The sequence below is a fragment of the Halictus rubicundus genome, unplaced genomic scaffold, assembly GCF_050948215.1.
Source record: "Halictus rubicundus isolate RS-2024b unplaced genomic scaffold, iyHalRubi1_principal scaffold0167, whole genome shotgun sequence".
NCBI lineage: Eukaryota > Metazoa > Arthropoda > Insecta > Hymenoptera > Halictidae > Halictus > Halictus rubicundus.
Genome location: NW_027488708.1, coordinates 34,246 through 41,094, shown reverse-complemented (window position 1 = coordinate 41,094; position 6,849 = coordinate 34,246).

Here is a 6,849-nt window from a genome sequence, read left to right as displayed (position 1 = left end):
GGATAGGATAGAGGATAGGATAGAATAGAGGATAGGATAGAGGATAGGATAGGATAGAGGATAGGATAGGATAGAGGATGGGATAGGACAGAGGATAGGATATGGGATTTCATAGGGTAGAGGATAGGATAGGATTGAAGATAGGATAGGATAGAGGATAGGATAGGATAGAGGATAGGATAGGGTAGAGGATAGGATAGGATAGAGGATAGGATAGGATAGACGATAGGATAGGACAGACGATAGGATAGGATAGAGGATAGGATAGGATAGAGGAAAGGATAGGATAGAGGATAGGATAGAATAGAAGATAGGATAGGACAGAGGATAGGATAGGATAAGATAGGATAGAGGATAGGATAGGGGATTTGATAGGATAGAGGATAGGATAGGGGATTTGATAGAATAGAGGATAGGATAGGATAGAGGATAGGATAGGATAGAGGATAGGATAGGATAGAGGATAGGATAGGATAGAGGATATGATAGGGGATTTGATAGGACAGAGGATAGGATACACGATAGGATAGGACAGAGGATTGGATAGGATAGAGGATAGAGGATAGGATAGGATACAGGAAAGGATAGGATTGAGGATAGGATAGGGGATTGGATAGGATAGGATAGAGGATAGGATAGGATAGAGGATTGGATAGAGGATAGGATAGGACAGGACAGAGGATTGGATAGGATACAGGAAAGGATAGGATAGAGGATAGGATAGGATAGAAGATAGGATAGGATAGAGGATAGGATAGGATAGGATAGGATAGAGGATAGGATAGGGGATTTGATAGGAAAGAGGATAGGATAGGATAGAAGATAGAACAGGATTGACGATAGGATAGGATAGAGGATAGGATAGGATAGAGGATAGGATAGGATAGAGGATAGGATAGGATAGAGGAGAGGATAGGATAGAGGATTTGATAGGATAGAGGATAGGATAGGGGATTTGATAGGATAGAGGATAGGATAGGATAGAAGATAGGATAGGATACAGGATAGGATAGGATAGAGGATAGGATAGGATGGAGGATAGAGGAAAGGATAGGATGGAGGATAGGATAGGATAGAGGATAGGATAGGATAGACGATAGGATAGGATAGAGGATAGGATAGGATAGAGGATAGGATAGGATAGAGGATAGGATAGGATAGTGGATTGGATACGATAGAGGATAGAGGATAGGATAGGATACAGGATAGGATAGGATAGAGGATAGGATAGGGGATTTGATAGGATAGAGGATAGGATAGGATAGAGGATAGGATAGGATAGTGGATAGGATAGGATAGAGGATAGGATAGAATAGAGGATAGGATAGACGATAGGATAGGATAGAGGATAGGATAGGATAGAGGATAGGATAGGATAGAGGATGGGATAGGACAGAGGATAGGATAGACGATAGGATAGGATAGAGGATAGGATAGGATAGAGGATAGGATAGGATAGAGGATGGGATAGGACAGAGGATAGGATAGGATAGAGGATAGGGTAGGATAGAGGATAGGATAGGATAGAGGATAGGATAGGATATAGGATAGGATAGGACAGAGGATTGGATAGGATACAGGATAGTGGATAGGATAGGATACAGGAAAGGATAGGATAGAGGATAGGATAGGATAGAAGATAGGATAGGATAGAGGATAGGATAGGATAGAGGATAGGATAGGATAGAGGATAGGATAGGATAGAGGATAGGATAGGATAGAGGATAGGATAGAGGATCAGATAGGATAGAAGATAGGATAGGATAGAGGATAGGATAGGATAGAGGAATGGATTTGATACAGGAAAGGATAGGATAGAGGAATGGATAGGATACAGGAAAGGATAGGATTCAGGATAGATGATATGATAGGATAGAGGATAGGATAGGATAGAGGATAGGATGGGATAGAGGATAGGATAGGATAGAGGATAGGATAGGATAGAGGATAGGATGGGATAGAGGATAGGATAGGATAGAGGACAGGATAGGATAGAGGATACGATAGGATAGAGGATAGGATAGACGATAGGATAGGATAGAGGATAGGATAGGATAGAGGATAGGATAGAGGATAGGATGGGATAGAGGATAGGATAGGATAGAGGACAGGATAGGATAGAGGAATGGATAGGATACAGGAAAGGATAGGATTGAGGATAGATGATAGGATGGGATTGAGGATTGGATAGGATAGAGGATAGGATAGGATAGAGGATAGGATAGGATAGACGATAGGATAGGATAGAGGATAGGCTAGGATAGAGGAAAGGATAGGATAGAGGATAGGATAGGATAGAAGATAGGATAGGATAGAGGATAGGATAGGGGATTTGATAGGATAGCGGATAGGATAGGATAGAGGATAGGATAGAGGATAGGATAGGATAGAGGATAGGATAGGATAGAGGATAGGATAGGGGATTTGATAGGATAGCGGATAGGATAGGATAGAAGATAGGATAGGATAAAGGATAGGATAGGATAGAGGATAGGATAGAGGATAGGATAGAGGATAGGATAGGATAGTGGATTGGATACGATAGAGGATAGAGGATAGGATAGGATACAGGATAGAAATAGGATAGAGGTTAGGATAGGGGATTTGATATTATAGAGGATAGGATAGGATAGAGGATAGGATAGACGATAGGATAGGATAGAGGATAGGATGGGATAGAGGATAGGATAGGATAGACGACAGGATAGGATAGAGGATTGGATAGGATACAGGAAAGGATAGGATTGAGGATAGATGATAGGATAGGATAGAGGATTGGATAGGATAGAGGATAGGATAGGATAGAGGATAGGATAGGATAGACGATAGGATAGGATAGAGGATAGGATAGGATAGAGGAAAGGATAGGATAGACGATAGGATAGACGATAGGATAGGATAGAGGATAGGATAGGGGATTTGATAGGATAGAGGATCAGATAGGATAGAAGATAGGATAGGATAGAGGAAAGGATAGGATGCAAGATAGGATAGGATAGAGGATAGGATAGGATAGAGGATAGGATAGGATAGAGGATAGGATAGGATAGAGGATAGGATAGGATAGACGATAGGATAGGATAGAGGATAGGATAGGGGATTTGATAGGATAGAGGATCAGATAGGATAGAAGATAGGATAGGATAGAGGAAAGGATAGGATGCAAGATAGGATAGGATAGAGGATAGGATAGGATAGAGGATAGGATAGGATAGAGGATAGGATAGGATAGACGATAGGATAGGATAGAGGATAGGATAGGGGATTTGATAGGATAGAGGATAGGATAGGATAGAAGATAGGATAGGATAGAGGATAGGATAGAGGATTTGATAGGATAGGGGATTTGATAGGATAGAGGATAGGATAGGATAGGATAGACGATAGGATAGGATAGAGGATAGGATTGGATTGAGGATTGGATAGGATAGAGGATAGGATAGGATAGAGGATATTATAGGATAGAGGATATGATAGGATAGAGGATAGGATAGGACAGAGGATTGGATAGGATAGAGGATAGTGGATAGGATAGGATACAGGAAAGGATAGGATAGAGGATAGGATAGGATAGGATAGGATAGAGGATAGGATAGGATAGAGGATAGGATAGGATAGAGGATAGGATAGGATAGAGGATAGGTTAGGATAGAGGATAGGATAGGATAGAGGATAGGATAGACGATAGGATAGGATAGATGATAGGATAGGATAGAGGATAGGATGGGATAGAGGATAGGATAGGATACAGGAGAGGATAGGATAGTGGTGAGGATAGGATAGAGGATACGATAGGATAGAGGATAGGATAGACGATAGGATAGGATAGAGGATAGGATAGGATAGAGGATAGGATAGGATAGAAGATAGGATAGGGGATTTGATAGGATAGAGGATCGGATAGGATAGAAGATAGGATAGGATAGAGGATAGGATAGGATAGAGGATAGGATAGAGGATAGGATGGGATAGAGGATAGGATATACGATAGGATAGGATAGGATAGGATAGGATAGGATAGAGGATGGGATAGGGGATTTGATAGGATAGAGGATAGGATAGGATAGAAGATAGGATAGGATAGAGGATAGGATAGGATGGAGGATTGGATAGGATAGAGGATAGGATAGGATAGAGGATAGGGTAGGATAGACGATAGGATAGGATAGAGGATAGGATAGGATAGAGGAAAGCATAGGATAGAGGATAGGATAGGATAGAGGATAGGATAGGATAGAGGATAGGATAGGATAGAGGATTGGATAGAGGATAGGATAGAGGTGAGGATAGGATAGAGGATAGGAGAGGATAGAGGATAGGATAGGGGATTTGATAGGATAGAGGATCGGATAGGATAGAAGATAGGATAGGATAGAGGATAGGATAGAGGATAGGATAGAGGTGAGGATAGGATAGAGGATAGGAGAGGATAGAGGATAGGATAGGGGATTTGATAGGATAGAGGATCGGATAGGATAGAAGATAGGATAGGATAGAGGATAGGATAGAGGATAGGATGGGATAGAGGATAGGATAGGATAGAGGACAGGATAGGATAGAGGAATGGATAGGATACAGGAAAGGATAGGATTGAGGATAGATGATAGGATAGGATAGAGCATAGGATAGGATAGAGGATAGGAGAGGATAGAGGATAGGATAGGGGATTTGATAGGATAGAGGATCGGATAGGATAGAAGATAGGATAGGATAGAGGATAGGATAGGATAGAGGATAGGATAGAGGATAGGATGGGATAGAGGATAGGATAGGATAGAGGACAGGATAGGATAGAGGAATGGATAGGATACAGGAAAGTATAGGATTGAGGATAGATGATAGGATAGGATAGAGCATAGGATAGGATAGAGGATAGGAGAGGATAGAGGATAGGATAGGGGATTTGATAGGATAGAGGATCGGATAGGATAGAAGATAGGATAGGATAGAGGATAGGATAGGATAGAGGATAGGATAGAGGATAGGATGGGATAGAGGATAGGATAGGATAGAGGACGGGATAGGATAGAGGAATGGATAGGATACAGGAAAGTATAGGATTGAGGATAGATGATAGGATAGGATAGAGGATTGGATAGGATAGAGGCTAGGATAGGATAGAGGATAGGGTAGGATAGACGATAGGATAGGATAGAGGATAGGATAGGATAGAAGATAGGATAGGATAGAGGATAGGATAGAGGATAGGATGGGATAGAGGATAGGATAGGATAGAGGACAGGATAGGATAGAGGAATGGATAGGATACAGGAAAGGATAGGATTGAGGATAGATGATAGGATAGGATAGAGCATAGGATAGGATAGAGGATAGGATAGGACAGAGGATTGGATAGGATAGAGGATAGTGGATAGGATAGGATACAGGAAAGGATAGGATAGAGGATAGGATAGGATAGAGGATAGGATAGACGATAGGATAGGATAGAGGATAGGATAGGATAGAGGATAGGATGGGATAGAGGATAGGATAGGATACAGGAGAGGATAGGATAGAGGTGAGGATAGGATAGAGGATAGGAGAGGATAGAGGATAGGATAGGGGATTTGATACGATAGAGGATCGGATAGGATAGAAGATAGGATAGGATAGAGGATAGGATAGAGGATAGGATGGGATAGAGGATAGGATAGGATAGAGGACAGGATAGGATAGAGGAATGGATAGGATACAGGAAAGGATAGGATTGAGGATAGATGATAGGATAGGATAGAGCATAGGATAGGATAGAGGATAGGAGAGGATAGAGGATAGGATAGGGGATTTGATAGGATAAAGGATCGGATAGGATAGAAGATAGGATAGGATAGAGGATAGGATAGGATAGAGGATAGGATAGAGGATAGGATGGGATAGAGGATAGGATAGGATAGAGGACAGGATAGGATAGAGGAATGGATAGGATACAGGAAAGTATAGGATTGAGGATAGATGATAGGATAGGATAGAGGATTGGATAGGATAGAGGCTAGGATAGGATAGAGGATAGGGTAGGATAGACGATAGGATAGGATAGAGGATAGGATAGGATAGAGGAAAGCATAGAATAGAGGATAGGATAGGATAGAAGATTGGATAGGATAGAGGATAGGATAGGATAGAGGATAGGGTAGGATAGAGGATAGGATAGGATAGAGGATAGGATAGGATAGAGGATAGGATAGGATAGAGGATAGGATAGGACAGAGGATAGGGTAGAATAGAGAATAGGATAGGATTGAGGATATGATAGGGTAGAGGATACGATAGGATAGAGGAATGGATAGGATAGAGGATACAGGATAGGATAGGATACAGGAAAGGATAGGATAGAGGATAGGATAGGATAGAGGATAGGATAGGATAGAGGATAGGATAGGATAGAGGATATGATAGGGTAGAGGATACGATAGGATAGAGGATGGGTAGGATAGAGGATACAGGATAGGATAGGATACAGGAAAGGATAGGATTGAGGATAGGATAGGATAGATGTTTGGATAGGATACAGGAAAGGATAGGATTGAGGATAGATGATATGATAGGATAGAGGATTGGATAGGATAGAGGATAGGATAGAGGAAAGGATAGGATAGAGGATTGGATACGATAGAGGATAGAGGATAGGAGAGGATACAGGATAGGATAGGATAGAGGATAGGATAGGATAGAGGATATGATAGGGTAGAGGATACGATAGGATAGAGGATGGGTAGGATAGAGGATACAGTATAGGATAGGATACAGGAAAGGATAGGATTGAGGATAGGATAGGATAGAGGATAGGATAGGATAGAGGATAGGATAGGATAGAGGATAGGATAGGACAGAGGATAGGATAGGGGATTT